Source organism: Hyla sarda, unplaced genomic scaffold (genome assembly GCF_029499605.1).
Source record: "Hyla sarda isolate aHylSar1 unplaced genomic scaffold, aHylSar1.hap1 scaffold_3376, whole genome shotgun sequence".
NCBI classification, from domain to species: Eukaryota; Metazoa; Chordata; class Amphibia; order Anura; family Hylidae; genus Hyla; species Hyla sarda.
Window position 1 is genome coordinate 1 of NW_026610127.1, and position 18,124 is coordinate 18,124.

Consider the following 18,124-nt stretch of genomic DNA (forward strand, 5'->3'; position numbering starts at 1 on the left):
TGCCAAGGCAGCGATAGAGTTGTATTGAGGGGGTGTGTTAACCGCCACTTCGTGCGGTGGTCAAAACGCCCCCTTCCCGCAGGCTGTCAGGGCCCCGTACAGGAGATCGCGGGGGGCCCCAGCATTCGGACCCCAGTGATCTGAAACTTATCCCCTATCCTTAGGATAGGGGATACGTTTTTCCCCACTGGACTTCTCCTTTAACCCTCCTCCATAGGAGATACAGAAGGACATATATGACGTTTTTGTAAACTTGACTGAATATAATCCTTTATAGCTTCCCTTTTGGGACCTGACAAATTATAAATTCTGCCCTTAGGATACTTGGCATCAGCTACATGTTCAATAGCACAGTCATAATCTCAGTGTGGGGGTAAAGCAGAGGAGGCCTCCTCAGAATAAAATGGCACAAAAATCAGAAATAAATTCAGGTAGATTACTTTGGGCCACACCAAGAGTTGCAACACAAGTGGCAATACATTTGTTAATACAATCAGAACCCAACCTGATGAGTTCCCCCGGAGTACCAATCAAAGATAGGATTATGTTCTGTCAACCAAGGTAAACTCAAAATCACATTCATTGACAAATTTTTCAAAACAAAAAATGTTTCAAAATGCAATGACCCACAGGAGTAATCCCACCGCTGGAGTAGAGTAATAAACACAACCCCCAGACAAAGGTGAAATCCACTCCAGCAATAGGTAAGGGATTTTCTAACAATTTTTAAGGGACATTCAAGGACTTAATAAAATTCAGATCAACAAAATTTGCAGCAGAACTTGAATCAACAAATGCATTACCAGAAATACTCTTTTCAAGAAAAAATATTTGGACTGGTAACATGAGTTTAGAAGACATTTTCAGAGATACCTGTGCGCCTGAATGATTTCCCCGATTATCACTTAGGCGCTGGCATTTACCGGCTTGGAGCAATTCTGTATTCGATGTCTCTTCTCTCCACAAAAGATGCATGAGTTGTTCTTCTTCCGGATAGATTTTCTCTCCTGGGATGACAATTTTCCTATCTGCATAGATTTCTCAGAAAGGACATGAGAGATAGGTAAAGAAGACAACATGGAGGAAGGAGAATGAGAAACAGAAGAAACGGACAATTCACGTCTTCTCTCTCAAATGCCTGTCAAGTCTTACTGCTAAAGTCATGGCCTGTTCTGAGGAGTCTGGTGATGGATAGCTCACAGGATATCCTTAATGGTGTCAGATAATCCTAGTCTGAACTGACATCTAAGGGCCGGATCATTCCAACCAGAGACAGTACACCATTTTTGAAAATCTGTACAGTACCCCTCAGCCGTTCTTTGCCGCTGCTTAAGATGAACCAGCTGAGACTCACCAAAGGCTGCACGGTCATGTTCATCATAAAGAAGACACCTAGAAGAAAATAAAACATCCACAGAACTTAATTAATGAGCAGAGAGAGGTAAAGAGAATGCCCACTCCTGGGGATCCCCTTGCAGCAATGACATGACAACTCCTACTCTCTGAACTTCTGTTCTAGTTGACTGGGGTCTTAGGTGAAAATAAAGCTTAAAACTCTCCCTGAAAACAACAAATTTCTTTCAGTCACCAGAAAAGCCTGAACATTAGCTGTTTCCTGAGCTTGAACCCTATTGGCAAGGGACTGTACTAAATGTGTTAATCCCTGCATTTGCTCTACTAAAGCCGTCATTGCTATTGTAAATGCAGGTAGGTGGGCCTGCTATAATGTCATGTCTGGGCAGGGAAGGAGTGCACACTATTCTCGCCCACTCCCCATATCCCTGCCTACTTACGTACCTGCCCTAATTAGTGGGTGTCACGATCCCGGCTGGTAGGAGGTGGATCCTCTGTGCCAGAGAGGGATAGCGAGGACCGTGCTAGTGGACCGGTTCTAAGTCACTACTGGTTTTCACCAGAGCCCGCCGCAAAGCGGGATGGTCTTGCTGCGGCGGTAGTGACCAGGTCGTATCCACTAGCAACGGCTCACCTCTCTGGCTGCTGAAGATAGGCGAGGTACAAGGGAGTAGGCAGAAGCAAAGTCGGACGTAGCAGAAGGTCGGGGGCAGGCGGCAAGGTTCGTAGTCAGGGGAGATAGCAAAGTTCTGGTACACAGGGTATAAACACACAAAAACGCTTTCACTAGGCTCAAGGGCAACAAGATCCGGCAAGGAAGTGCAAGGGAGGAGACTAGATATAGCCAGGAAACAGATGGGAACCAATTAAGCTAATTGGGCCAGGCACCAATCATTGGTGCACTGGCCCTTTAAGTCTCAGGGAGCTGGCGCGCGCGCGCCCTAGAGAGCGGAGCCGCGCGCGCCAGCACATGACCGCAGGAGACGGGAACGGGTAAGTGACCTGGGATGCGATTCGCGAGCGGGCGCGTCCCGCTGTGCGAATCGCATCCCCAACGGCCATGACAGGGCAGTGCTCCCGGTCAGCGCTGACCGGGGAGCTGCAGGGAGAAAGGCGCCGTGAGCGCTCCGGGGAGGAGCGGGGACCCGGAGCGCTAGGCGTAACAGTACCCCCCCCCTTAGGTCTCCCCTTCTCTTTATCGGGTAACTGCCTCCCCTGGGATGAGGACACCGGGAAAGGATGGAGGGATTCCTCAACGGCAGGCAGAACCGCAGGGGTAGGAATGGGGAGAGAGGGCAGAGGGCGAGACCTGGCACGGGGCAGTGTGACACCAGGACGAGGGCCATGAGGGGACACAGAAGCTTGCCTGATGGAACTGGGAGGGGGGGAGGGGCATTTCCTGTGGCAGGCAGAGTCCTTAATGACCTTAGGGGGACCGGATACAGGAGGAACCACAGAGTTACGGCAAGGGTTACTGGGAACCGGTTTTAGACAGTTCTTGGCACAAGAGGACCCCCAACTCTTGATCTCCCCAGTGGACCAATCCAGGGTTGGGGAATGAAGTTGAAGCCAGGGAAGTCCAAGGAGAATTTCCGAGGTGAAATTGGGGAGGACCAAAAGTTCAATCCTCTCGTGATGAGATCCGATGCTCATAAGAAGGGGCTCCGTGCGGAAACGTATGGTACAGTCCAACCTGGCTCCGTTGACCGCGGAAATGTGGAGTGGCTTGACAAGACGGGTCACCGGAATATGGAATTTATTCACAAAGGACTCCCGAATAAAATTCCCAGAAGCTCCAGAGTCCAGACAGGCCACGGCTGAGAGGGGAGAGCTGGCTGAAGTGGAAATCCGAACAGGTACCGTGAGACGTGGAGAAGCCGACTTGGCATCAAGAGACGCCACACCCACGAGAGCTGAGTGCGAGCGTGCGTTTCCCAGACGTGGAGGACGGATTGGGCAATCCACCAAAAAATGTTCAGTACTGGCACAGTACAGACAAAGATTCTCTTCCTTACGGCGATTCCTCTCTTCCAGGGTCAGGCGAGACCGATCCACTTGCATGGCCTCCTCGGCGGGAGGCCTAGGCGCAGATTGCAGTGGGGACTGTGGGAGAGGTGTCCAGAGATCTAAGTCCTTTTCCTGGCGGAGCTCTTGATGCCTCTCAGAAAAACGCATGTCAATGCGAGTGGCTAGATGAATGAGTTCATGCAGGTTAGCAGGAGTCTCTCGTGCGGCCAGAACATCCTTAATGTTGCTGGATAGGCCTTTTTTAAAGGTCGCGCAGAGAGCCTCATTATTCCAGGATAGTTCAGAAGCAAGAGTACGGAATTGTATGGCGTACTCGCCAACGGAGGAATTACCCTGGACCAGGTTCAGCAGGGCAGTCTCAGCAGAAGAGGCTCGGGCAGGTTCCTCAAAGACACTTCGAATTTCCGAGAAGAAGGAGTGTACAGAGGCAGTGACGGGGTCATCGCGGTCCCAGAGCGGTGTGGCCCATGACAGGGCTTTTCCAGACAGAAGGCTGACTACGAAAGCCACCTTAGACCTTTCAGTAGGAAACTGATCCGACATCATCTCCAGATGCAGGGAACATTGGGAAAGAAAGCCACGGCAAAACTTAGAGTCCCCATTAAATTTGTCCGGCAAAGACAGGCGAAGGCTAGGAGTGGCCACTCGCTGCGGAAGAGGTGCAGGAGCTGGCGGAGGAGATGGTTGCTGCTGCTGTAGCTGAGACTGAATCTGCTGTAGCTGCGACTGGAGTTGCTGAGTCATGGTGGTCAAGTACGACAGCTGGTGATCTTGTTGGGCAATCTGTCGGGCTTGCTGGGCGACCAGTGTGGGGAGGTCGGCGACAACAGGCAGAGGAACTTCAGCGGGATCCATGGCCGGATCTACTGTCACGATCCCGGCTGGTAGGAGGTGGATCCTCTGTGCCAGAGAGGGATAGCGAGGACCGTGCTAGTGGACCGGTTCTAAGTCACTACTGGTTTTCACCAGAGCCCGCCGCAAAGCGGGATGGTCTTGCTGCGGCGGTAGTGACCAGGTCGTATCCACTAGCAACGGCTCACCTCTCTGGCTGCTGAAGATAGGCGAGGTACAAGGGAGTAGGCAGAAGCAAAGTCGGACGTAGCAGAAGGTCGGGGGCAGGCGGCAAGGTTCGTAGTCAGGGGAGATAGCAAAGTTCTGGTACACAGGGTATAAACACACAAAAACGCTTTCACTAGCCTCAAGGGCAACAAGATCCGGCAAGGAAGTGCAAGGGAGGAGACTAGATATAGCCAGGAAACAGATGGGAACCAATTAAGCTAATTGGGCCAGGCACCAATCATTGGTGCACTGGCCCTTTAAGTCTCAGGGAGCTGGCGCGCGCGCGCCCTAGAGAGCGGAGCCGCGCGCGCCAGCACATGACCGCAGGAGACGGGAACGGGTAAGTGACCTGGGATGCGATTCGCGAGCGGGCGCGTCCCGCTGTGCGAATCGCATCCCCAACGGCCATGACAGGGCAGTGCTCCCGGTCAGCGCTGACCGGGGAGCTGCAGGGAGAAAGGCGCCGTGAGCGCTCCGGGGAGGAGCGGGGACCCGGAGCGCTAGGCGTAACAGTGGGTACATAACCACGGTGATGGTCCCTACTTACAATAAGTGAGGGCAGTCCAGTTAAGATAATAAACTATAATGCAGACGGAGGTCGGGACACAGAATGGAATCACTCAGACTAACAGAAAAATAACTAAACATACACACAATAAGTCGCTGTTCACAATCCAAGTTGATACCAAGAGGTTACAGATGAGCCAATTCGCAAAGCCAGGAGCTCGGAGAGCGGAGCCAAAGGGTCAAAATGCCAGATATAACAGATAGGATATAAATGCTAGCTAGGAGTACACAGAGCTCTTTAGCAGGCAAGGATTTGGAGTAGACTGCCGCTCATATGGAGCCAGAACAGGTGCACCAATCAGGGTCAGCTGACCAGTCCAGACAGCCGGGTGTAACCCAGCAACAAGAAACAACAAAGAATCTGTCAGAATCTTTTAACCCTAAAGGTTCTAACATTTGAAGTGTTAGAGCATTTCAGTAGTCCTGACAAATGTTCCTGTTTGTATGCTAAAGAAAAAAAAATAGCCTCACATGCTCAATCTGACACCATTATGTCATTTATAATAGTTCCTTTTTATACAGTTTGGCTTTTGGGAAAGTTTCCCCAGCATAAGCATATCATCTCAGGTGCTCTTTGCCCTTAGACATACTCCAGTGATATATTATTTTTGTCTACCTTGAATGCTCTTCCAATGCAATGTAACAGCATCCAAAATTGGCTTGAGAATATTGCACGAGAAAAAAAATTCCTCCATTATACCCATATACATGCCATGCATACGGGTATCATACAGAAAAAACATCTATATTTTTATACATTTTCAAGCCCATTTTGGATGTTGTTACACTGTGCTTGATGATTGTTACTGTTCCAAGTTACAGGGACTAATACATTTGCAATAATGTATTTACTCCATTACCTCATTTGGATGTCTTTAGTTGAGTGCGGCAGTCCATTTTCTCATTTTGGCACCTTGAATGTTCACCGGCATCACTGGCTTTCACAGTTAGGAAGTTCTGATGGCATTGGGTATATGCTGCATCATTTACCCCTCAAACCCACCAATCTAAGATTACTATACCTCTTGGCTACAGACCTCATCTATTGTTTGATTTACATTCCCTTGCTGGTAATAAGAAATGCGTATTATGCACTAATATATAACCCTAGTTATCAGGGTCACCGGCTGGATCATCAGGATAGGGGATAAATATTTAAGTTTGGGAAACACTTTAACGAGATTTACTGCAACTACATTCATTTCTATATCACCATGTGACTATTATTAACGGGAATCTGTCTCTTATTTCATGCTGCCTAAACCACAAGCAGCATGAAACGGATACAGACAGTGGGATGCCAGGACACTATCATTATAGAGAACGACATGTCACTTAAAGCTGGAGGGGATGGAAACAGCAGCGGAGGAAGCACACTCCCACCCTAATATCCTAATATCCTAAGTGTTTTACAGTAAATCATAGCACCCCAGCATCCCGCTGCCTCTATCTGTTTCATGCTGCCCAGGGTTTTTCAGCATGAAACAGGTGACAGGTTCCATTTAAACTGTTAAACTAGTAAACATCTATTTATTGATATTTTTCCTTAATATTTAGGGGCCTAAACAAGCAAGGATATCAATGCAGAGGTAAGTATTTTAGGTTTTACATGATTGCTCTGAAAAACAGTCAACATACATTTTATTTATTTTCCCTGTTTTAAATATTTAGAGTGCAATGCAGCTATTCACAAGAAATGTATTGACAAAGTCATTGCGAAGTGCACAGGATCTGCAGTCAACAGCAAAGAAACAGTGGTGCGTATATCTACTAAACTTCATAATTTCTCCACTTATTTATTTTTTTCCTTCACCTCTAAATAGACACTTGACTTTTCTCATTGTCATCTATAGTGTTGAGCGGCATAGGCCATATTCAAATTCGCATATTCGGAATATTCACGTTTTATTTTCGCAAATGCGAAAATTTGCATATGCGAAAATTCGCACGCCAGTCTCACAAAGCAGTATTAGAGCCTTCTTTACACCACACAAGCTGGAAGCAGAGAGGAGTGATCACTGTGATGTGTACTGTGAAAAAAATATATATATTCGTAATTGCGAATATATAGCGCTTTATTTGCGAAAACACTAGTCTTCTGTTGTCAGGTTGCTAAAATTCTCTTTTACATTAGCATTTTTGGACATTTTTGGATTTTTGGCAGTTCAGCCTACATATTAAACTAGTGATACATCCTTTAGTGATACAATTCTTGGTATGACTAGTGAGATTTTCCATTCAGGAGCCTCTTGTAGACGTTTTCTGTGATGGAAATGTATTTATGTATTTATGTTTGTTATCTTTTTTTTCTTGGTGCACTGCTACATATGCTGCACATTGTAATTACCTGACTGCATTTTTATGTTACCTGTATTGCTCATGTTAAGAAGATATAAAAGATGTTACTGGGAGATAAGTCATTTCAATACCTTTTTGCTCGTGTTTCCCTTCTGATTTATACATAACCCCCTTCAATTCTCTTTCACTTGAAAAGTGTTTCAAGTCTAGTTAGTGTACCCATGAGATACACGTTGTACCTTCCATCTATACTTCAAGCTTTGACTTGTATCACAAAAGGCATCAAATAGAGAGTGAAGTTCTCCTGCATATGGTGATGATGACTTTAAAAAATAAATCAGACTTTATTTATAGAATGGGTTTGTAACTTTGATGTTTTATTTTCAGAAGCAAGTAGGCACAGACCAAGTTGTGAAATGGTCCCAGTAGACCAGAGAGTAACTTTAGGAAGAGATCAACAAGGTGGTAGATATTTATCCAACTGTTGTACCCCCCATACAGTAAGGGGTGGAATAGGATACACAAAACAGATCTTGCTTCTTATTGTTTCTCTTCTAGAGGTACAGATGCTTATATGTTGTGTAGTAAGTAAATATTCAATACACTGCTAAAAAAAAATAAAGGTAACACTTAAACAACACAATGTAACTCCAAGTCAATGACACTTCTGTGAAATCACACTGTCCACTCAGGAAGCAACACTGATTGACAATCAATTTCACATGCTGTTGTGCAAATGGAACAGACAACAGGTGGAAATTATAGGCAATTAGCAAGACACCACCAATAAAGGAGGGGTTCTGTAGGTGGTGACCACAGACCACTTCTTAGTTCCTATGCTTCCTGGCCGATGTTTTGGTCACTTTTGAATGCTGGAGGTGCTTTCACTCTAGTGGTAGCATGAGACGGAGTCTACAACCCACACAAGTGGCTCAGGTAGTGCAGTTAATAAAGGATGGCACATTAATGCGAGCTGTGGCAAGAAGGTTTGCTGTGTCTGTCAGCATAGTGTCCAGAGCATGGAGGTGCTACCAGGAGACAGGCCAGTACATCAGGAGACATGGAGGAGGCCATAGGAGGGCAACAACCCAGCAGCCCGTCCGTTCCCCAGACCTTAAAGGGGTTATCCAGGAAAAAACTTTTTATATATATATATATATATATATATATATATATATATATATATCTCAACTGGCTCCAGGAAATTAAACAGATTTGTAAATTACTTCTATTAACAAATCTTAATCCTTTCAGTACTTATGAGCTGCTGAAGTTGAGTTGTTCGTTTCTGTCTAAGTGCTCTCAGATGACACCTGTCTCGGGAACTGTCCATAGTAGAAGCAAATCCCCATAGCAAATCTCTTCGACTCTGTGCAGTTCCTGAGACAAGCAGAGATGTCAGCAGAGAGCAGCACTGTTGCCAGACATAAAAGAACAACTCAACATCAGCAGCTGATAATTATTGGAAGGATTAAAAAATGTTAATAGATGTAATTTGCAAATCTGTTTAACTTTCTGGAGCCAGTTGATATTAAAAAAAAAGAAAGTTTTTTCCTGGAATACCCTTTATCCGATTGAGCACATCTGGGACATCATGTCTCGCTCAATCCACCACAGACTGTCCAGGAGCTGGCGGATGCTTCAGTCCAGGTCTGGGAGGACATCCCTCAGGAGACCATCCGCCATCTCATCAGGAGCATATCCAGGCATTGTTGGGAGGTCATACAGGCACGTGGAGGCCACACACACTACTGAGATTCATTTTGACTTGTTTTAAGGACATTACATAAAAGTTAGATCAGTTGATTGTGAGTGTGACTCCATATCCAGACCTCCATGGGTTGATAAATTTGATTTCCATTGATACGTTTTGTGTGATTTTGTTGTCAGCACATTCAGCTATGTAAAGACGAAAGTATTTCATACGATTAGTTCATTCATTCAGAACTAGGATGTGTTATCTTAGTGTTCCCTTTATTTTTTTGAGTAGTGTATCATGTGCACCTACAGTGTAACATAGTTTATTTATGCATCACACATATCAATGTTGTCAGCATTTCATGCAGCTATAATGGCTCTGCTGTAGTTCGAGCTGCAGAACTTCTATTATGTATTTTTGTAAAAAAATAAATAAAATAAAGTTGAAAAATAGGAATACTTATTTGATTCCAATGACCCATTTCTTTGCAGCTCCACAAAGAGAGATTCAAGATAGACATGCCACACAGATTTAAGGTTTACAATTATAAAAGTCCAACCTTCTGTGAACACTGCGGAACTCTTCTGTGGGGCTTGGCAAAGCAAGGATTAAAGTGCGCAGGTAAGTCCAGGAGTCTTATTGACAACAGTAGAGAAGAGCAGTGATTCTATGTATAGCACTAAAGCTATTTTATACTGTCTGAGAAGTACCCCCTGTGGTCTCTGCTATTCTGAGGTTTTTATTAGCATTTCAAGAAACAATTACTAATCTTACAGGCTTAGAGAGTAACTTCTGCTTGTTATTTCTACTGTTGGGAATTGTATGGATTTCCCTTGAAAGTGTATTTTAAAGTTTTGCTTCCAAAATAATTAATAATTTGAAATATATTATTAAAAAAAGACAGTAAAAATTGTGCATTTTATCCCAATTTGCAAAAATTGCATAGTCGCAGTAAAACGCACCATTTACACTGTGATTGTGGTCATTCACAGCAAAAACGCATGTGGTAATTAGCTGCACTACTTTTGCACGATATTCTAATTTTTCGAGTTTCACCTGTCCAGTGGCCAATGGTTGCACATGTATGCTGGTAATTCTCCAGTTCTACTGGTAAAATGCTGTGGCTGTTAGCCTCTTCACGTTGGCCAACTGCATCTGCTGTGACAGAGACATCCTTACACTTCTGTGGCCTAGCCAGGACACCGAATAATTTAAACAGATTCCAGCCCTCTGACTTCCCCCAGACTTCTCCCTCAGAACTGATTTTTAGAGCAGAAGCTTGTCTGAAGGAAGTTCATTTCATCCAATTCTCATGCACCACTACATATTCCCACCATTAGTGGCAGCTCAGAAACATTAACCCTTGAACATCCTTGGTAGCTGTAACTTTGGAAGCATTGGTAGCAGTGAAAAAACAATGTGATACATTAGACATGTTAACCCAGGAAACCCAAACAGGACTTAGCTATCACAAATACATTCTAAGAGTAGGGTCAGCATAATATGCAGCAGCAAATACACAGCAAAATATGGCACATGTGGCCCTATCCTATAGCCTTATGACAACCTTTATACTACGGCACCTGGTAATTAGGTATCGGAACACTCCATAAACAATGCTGTTACGCCGAGCGCTCCGGGTCCCCGCTCCTCCCCGGAGCGCTCGCTACACTCTCCCCGCTGCAGCGCTCCGGTCAGATCCACTGACCCGGGGCGCTGCGATTCCGCTTCCAGCCGGGGTGCGATTCGCGATGCGGGTAGCGCCCGCTCGCGATGCGCACCCCGGCTCCCGTACCTGACTCGCTCTCCCTCGGTCCTGTCCCGGCGCGCGCGGCCCCGCTCCCTAGGGCGCGCGCGCGCCGGGTCTTTGCGATTTAAAGGGCCACTGCGCCGCTGATTGGCGCAGTGATTCCAATTAGTGTCTTCACCTGTGCACTTCCCTATATCACCTCACTTCCCCTGCACTTCCTTGCCGGATCTTGTTGCCATTGTGCCAGTGAAAGAGTTTCCTTGTGTGTTCCTAGCCTGTGTTCCAGACCTCCTGCCGTTGCCCCTGACTACGATCCTTGCTGCCTGCCCCGACCTTCTGCTACGTCCGACCTTGCTTCTGTCTACTCCCTTGTACCGCGCCTATCTTCAGCAGCCAGAGAGGTGAGCCGTTGCTAGTGGATACGACCTGGTCACTACCGCCGCAGCAAGACCATCCCGCTTTGCGGCGGGCTCTGGTGAAAACCAGTAGTGACTTAGAACCGATCCACTAGCACGGTCCACGCCAATCCCTCTCTGGCACAGAGGATCCACTACCTGCCAGCCGGCATCGTGACAGTAGATCCGGCCATGGATCCCGCAGAAGTTCCTCTGCCAGTTGTCGCTGACCTTACCACGGTGGTCGCCCAGCAGTCACAACAGATAGCGCAACAAGGCCAACAGCTGTCTCAACTGACCGTTATGCTACAGCAGTTACTACCACAGCTTCAGCAGTCATCTCCTCCGCCAGCTCCTGCACCTCCTCCGCAGCGAGTGGCCGCTCCTGGTCTACGCCTATCCTTGCCGGATAAATTTGATGGGGACTCTAAGTTTTGCCGTGGCTTTCTTTCCCAATGTTCCCTGCATCTGGAGATGATGTCGGACCTGTTTCCCACTGAAAGGTCTAAGGTGGCTTTCGTAGTCAGCCTTCTGTCTGGAAAAGCCCTGTCTTGGGCCACACCGCTCTGGGACCGCAATGACCCCGTCACTGCCTCTGTACACTCCTTCTTCTCGGAAATCCGAAGTGTCTTTGAGGAACCTGCCCGAGCCTCTTCTGCTGAGACTGCCCTGTTGAACCTGGTCCAGGGTAATTCTTCCGTTGGCGAGTATGCCGTACAATTCCGTACTCTTGCTTCAGAATTATCCTGGAATAATGAGGCCCTCTGCGCGACCTTTAAAAAAGGCCTATCCAGCAACATTAAAGATGTTCTGGCCGCACGAGAAATTCCTGCTAATCTACATGAACTTATTCACCTAGCCACTCGCATTGACATGCGTTTTTCCGAAAGGCGTCAGGAGCTCCGCCAAGATATGGACTCTGTTCGCACGAGGCGTTTCTTCTCCTCGGCTCCTCTCTCCTCTGGTCCCCTGCAATCTGTTCCTGTGTCTCCCGCTGTGGAGGCTATGCAGGTCGACCGGTCTCGCCTGACACCTCAAGAGAGGACACGACGCCGCATGGAGAACCTCTGCCTGTACTGTGCTAGTACCGAACACTTCCTGAGGGATTGTCCTATCCGTCCTCCCCGCCTGGAAAGACGTACGCTGACTCCGCACAAGGGTGAGACAGTCCTTGATGTCTACTCTGCTTCTCCACGTCTTACTGTGCCTGTGCGGATGTCTGCCTCTGCCTTCTCCTTCTCTACTGTGGCCTTCTTGGACTCTGGATCTGCAGGAAATTTTATTTTGGCCTCTCTCGTCAACAGGTTCAACATCCCAGTGACCAGTCTCGCCAGACCCCTTTACATCAATTGTGTAAACAATGAAAGGTTGGACTGTACCATACGTTTCCGCACGGAGCCCCTTCTTATGAGCATCGGATCTCATCACGAGAGGATTGAACTTTTGGTCCTCCCCAATTGCACCTCGGAAATTCTCCTTGGACTTCCCTGGCTTCAACTTCATTCCCCAACCCTGGATTGGTCCACTGGGGAGATCAAGAGTTGGGGGCCCTCTTGTTCCAAGGACTGTCTAAAACCGGTTCCCAGTAACCCTTGCCGTGACTCTGTGGTTCCTCCAGTAACCGGTCTCCCTAAGGCCTATATGGACTTCGCGGATGTTTTCTGCAAAAAACAAGCTGAGACTCTACCTCCTCACAGGCCTTATGATTGTCCTATCGACCTCCTCCCGGGTACTACTCCACCCCGGGGCAGAATTTATCCTCTCTCTGCCCCAGAGACTCTTGCCATGTCTGAATACGTCCAGGAAAATTTAAAAAAGGGCTTTATCCGTAAATCCTCCTCTCCTGCCGGAGCCGGATTTTTCTTTGTGTCCAAAAAAGATGGCTCCCTACGTCCTTGCATTGACTACCGCGGTCTTAATAAAATCACGGTTAAGAACCGCTACCCCCTACCCCTCATCTCTGAACTCTTTGATCGCCTCCAAGGTGCCCACATCTTTACTAAATTGGACTTAAGAGGCGCCTATAACCTCATCCGCATCAGAGAGGGGGATGAGTGGAAAACGGCATTTAACACCAGAGATGGACACTTTGAGTATCTGGTCATGCCCTTTGGCCTGTGCAACGCCCCTGCTGTCTTCCAAGACTTTGTTAATGAAATTTTTCGTGATCTGTTGTACTCCTGTGTTGTTGTATATCTGGACGATATCCTAATTTTTTCTGCCAATCTAGAAGAACACCGCCAGCATGTCCATATGGTTCTTCAGAGACTTCGTGACAATCAACTCTATGCCAAAATTGAGAAATGTCTGTTTGAATGCCAATCTCTTCCTTTTCTAGGATATTTGGTCTCTGGCCAGGGACTACAAATGGATCCAGACAAACTCTCTGCCATCTTAGATTGGCCACGCCCCTCCGGACTCCGTGCTATCCAACGCTTTTTGGGGTTCGCCAATTATTACAGGCAATTTATTCCACATTTTTCCACCGTTGTGGCTCCTATCGTGGCTTTAACCAAAAAAAATGCCGATCCCAAGTCTTGGCCTCCTCAAGCGGAAGACGCCTTTAAACGACTCAAGTCTGCCTTTTCTTCGGCTCCCGTGCTCTCCAGACCTGACCCTTCCAAACCCTTCCTATTGGAGGTTGATGCCTCCTCAGTGGGAGCTGGAGCTGTTCTTCTACAAAAAAATTCTTCCGGGCATGCTGTCACTTGTGGTTTTTTTTCTAGGACCTTCTCTCCGGCGGAGAGGAACTACTCCATCGGGGATCGGGAGCTTCTAGCCATTAAATTAGCACTTGAGGAATGGAGGCATCTGCTGGAGGGATCAAGATTTCCAGTTATTATTTACACCGACCACAAGAACCTCTCCTACCTCCAGTCTGCCCAACGGCTGAATCCTCGCCAGGCCCGGTGGTCTCTGTTCTTTGCCCGATTTAATTTTGAGATTCACTTTCGTCCTGCCGATAAGAACATTAGGGCCGATGCTCTCTCTCGTTCCTCGGATGCCTCTGAAGTTGAACTCTCTCCGCAACACATCATTCCACCTGACTGCCTGATCTCCACTTCTCCTGCCTCCATCAGGCAAACTCCTCCAGGAAAGACCTTTGTTTCTCCACGCCAACGCCTCGGAATCCTCAAATGGGGTCACTCCTCCCATCTCGCAGGTCATGTGGGCATCAAGAAATCTGTGCAACTCATCTCCCGCTTCTATTGGTGGCCGACTCTGGAGACGGATGTTGTGGACTTTGTGCGAGCCTGCACTATCTGTGCCCGGGATAAGACTCCTCGCCAGAAGCCCGCTGGTTTTCTTCATCCCCTGCCTGTCCCCGAACAGCCTTGGTCTCTGATTGGTATGGATTTTATTACTGATTTACCCCCTTCCCGTGGCAACACTGTTATTTGGGTGGTCGTTGATCGATTCTCCAAAATGGCACATTTCATCCCTCTTCCTGGTCTTCCTTCAGCGCCTCAGTTGGCTAAACAATTTTTTGTACACATTTTTCGTCTTCACGGGTTGCCTACGCAGATCGTCTCGGATAGAGGCGTCCAATTCGTGTCTAAATTCTGGAGGGCTCTCTGTAAACAACTCAAGATTAAATTAAATTTTTCTTCTGCATATCATCCCCAGTCCAATGGACAAGTAGAAAGAATTAACCAGGTCTTGGGTGATTATTTGCGACATTTTGTTTCCTCCCGCCAGGATGACTGGGCAGATCTCCTTCCATGGGCCGAATTCTCGTATAACTTCAGAGTCTCTGAATCTTCCTCCAAATCCCCATTTTTCGTGGTGTACGGCCGTCACCCTCTTCCCCCCCTCCCTACCCCCTTGCCCTCTGGTCTGCCCGCTGTGGATGAAATTTCTCGTGACCTTTCCATCATATGGAGAGAGACCCAAAATTCTCTCTTACAGGCTTCATCACGCATGAAGAAGTTCGCGGATAAGAAAAGAAGAGCTCCTCCCGTTTTTTCCCCTGGAGACAAGGTATGGCTCTCCGCTAAATATGTCCGCTTCCGTGTCCCTAGCTACAAGTTGGGACCACGCTATCTTGGTCCGTTCAAAATTTTGTGTCAAATTAATCCTGTCTCTTATAAACTTCTTCTTCCTCCTTCTCTTCGTATCCCTAATGCCTTTCACGTCTCTCTTCTTAAACCACTCATCCTCAACCGTTTTTCTCCCAAATCTGTTCCTCCCACTCCGGTTTCCGGCTCCTCGGACATCTTCTCTGTCAAAGAGATCTTAGCTTCCAAAAAGGTCAGAGGGAAAACTTTTTTTTTAGTGGACTGGGAGGGTTGTGGTCCTGAAGAGAGATCCTGGGAACCTGAGGACAACATCCTAGACAAAAGTCTGCTCCTCAGGTTCTCAGGCTCTAAGAAGAGGGGGAGACCCAAGGGGGGGGGTACTGTTACGCCGAGCGCTCCGGGTCCCCGCTCCTCCCCGGAGCGCTCGCTACACTCTCCCCGCTGCAGCGCTCCGGTCAGATCCACTGACCCGGGGCGCTGCGATTCCGCTTCCAGCCGGGGTGCGATTCGCGATGCGGGTAGCACCCGCTCGCGATGCGCACCCCGGCTCCCGTACCTGACTCGCTCTCCCTCGGTCCTGTCCCGGCGCGCGCGGCCCTGCTCCCTAGGGCGCGCGCGCGCCGGGTCTTTGCGATTTAAAGGGCCACTGCGCCGCTGATTGGCGCAGTGATTCCAATTAGTGTCTTCACCTGTGCACTTCCCTATATCACCTCACTTCCCCTGCACTTCCTTGCCGGATCTTGTTGCCATTGTGCCATTGAAAGCGTTTCCTTGTGTGTTCCTAGCCTGTGTTCCAGACCTCCTGCCGTTGCCCCTGACTACGATCCTTGCTGCCTGCCCCGACCTTCTGCTACGTCCGACCTTGCTTCTGTCTACTCCCTTGTACCGCGCCTATCTTCAGCAGCCAGAGAGGTGAGCCGTTGCTAGTGGATACGACCTGGTCACTACCGCCGCAGCAAGACCATCCCGCTTTGCGGCGGGCTCTGGTGAAAACCAGTAGTGACTTAGAACCGATCCACTAGCACGGTCCACGCCAATCCCTCTCTGGCACAGAGGATCCACTACCTGCCAGCCGGCATCGTGACAAATGCCTTGTGCAAGTGGCCTTAAAAGGCGTAAACATGCAACTATACTTAATTTCTAGCTAATTAAATTACTTAATTCTTAGGTAAATAAATAAAAAAATTAAATAAATTACTATATTAGTATTACAAAATAAGAAAATATACTATACTTACTATACTGTCCTCTGCTCTTTGAATCCACTGCTGCCACTCACATCTGCCACTGTCTTGGTTTATTTCCCCTGGAAGACATGCTCTCTCTGTATTTCTTATAACCTTCTGAACACACTGTAGCCAATTGCAGCCAGTGCAATGTGTTTGATACACCATCCGGAGAGCAGGACAAGCATGTCATTCAGGGGGCGTAAAGAAAACCATCGGGGTGGAACTGAGTGTTGCCAGGTGAGTATATTCTATTTTGTTACTTTATAACCTTAACAGGCTGCATTTTTATTTATATCTGAAAACCCCTTTAACAACTAGCTAATGGTTGATTAGTTGGATGGATGGTTTGTTAGATGTAGTTGGGGTGGCAGTCTAGTCCTACTCCTAATCATTTGTGTGTAATAAATAAAGATAATAATAATTAAAGCTACGTGGACTGATTCTAATTATCTGTGATTATTGGTGCCTATGAGGAGTTGTAAGTTAGATATTGTTGTAGGGATCCTCTTTGGTCTTATTGGTAGGACTTTACTTAATACATTTATTAGGTGTCCTCGATGCTTTAATAAATATGTTTCATATACTTGTAAATTGTTGAAAGATCCATAATAATACTTGTAGTTTTACGCAATAAATGATAATTGTGTTTCTTCCTTTGTTGTATAAAGAATGTGGTATGAATGTTCATCACAAGTGTGAAAATAAAGTGGGCAACCTCTGCGGGGTCAATCAGAAGTTGATGGCAGAAGCACTGGCAATGATAGAGAGTAGACAACAGGTAAATAAAATTATCCTTAACTTGAGGTAGTTCATAAGGCCAAAATATGGCTATAAAATTAGACCCTAAGAAGTAACCTTGGATCACCATAAGGTTCTCTAGTGAAGTTCTGTTTAGTAGGGTGTCTGTTTATTACAGTTTAATTCACTGCAGTCATATCTGTGACCAACAATTGAGATTGAGATATTTTCTTTGACTTTCATCAAAAAAACAAGATAATTTGCCAGAAGATTGAAGGGGTAAACCTCCAAATGTTTGGTATTCAATAGAAAACTAGGGGCATATGCCTTTTACCGATTTAGCTAAGCCCTAGAAACATTAGAATCCCAGTTATTATTTTTATTTTTTTTGTGGGGGGGGGTTGACCTTCTAGGATTTTTCATTACATTTTTCACAAAGTACATCTAAGGCTATGTGCACATCTGCGCTCGGGAGCTTAGTTGCAGATACAAGCAATGGAGCTGGTCACTCAATGTCACAATGAACACCAACGGATCCTGAAGGATCCCAATGATTTTTATGGGGCCTGTCTGGTTTTCCGTGTGGTGTCTGTTGATTTTCATGCTCTGCGTGAGGAAAAATTACCGCTTGCAGTATTTTTTTCTGAGTTTAGATCCTGAATGGACTCGAAGGCTGATGTACACTTAGCCCTATGTTAACATCAATGTTATGGCTTCTATTTTATAGTGCAGGCTGAATGATGTGCCCAGTGATATTTTTTATGAGATCCCTGCCCTGGTTTGAAGCCAGTGCTTGGATCAGCTATGCAAAGTCAGGAAGAAGTGTAAAAGGTAAGTATTGGAGATATTAGATCTCTCTCATTGCACTGGAATCATTGTGTGGTGTCTGGGGTGTTGCAACGGTGTAGCAGGGTCTGGTGGTATTAACCCTGTGGGGCAAGGTGTTATTAACTCCTTAAGAACACATGACGTACTGGAACGTCATGTGT

General features: G+C 46.9%; 1 long non-coding RNA gene across 1 annotated transcript; it reads left to right on the top strand.

Annotated features, from left to right (window-relative positions):
* Positions 1-6,563: 6,563 nt before the first annotated feature.
* LOC130330676 (uncharacterized) lies at positions 6,564-17,176 on the top strand. The gene is made up of 4 exons (XR_008873788.1): positions 6,564-6,596; positions 6,679-6,764; positions 9,496-9,625; positions 17,066-17,176. It is a non-coding gene; the product is annotated as an uncharacterized LOC130330676 (long non-coding RNA).
* Positions 17,177-18,124: the final 948 nt, after the last annotated feature.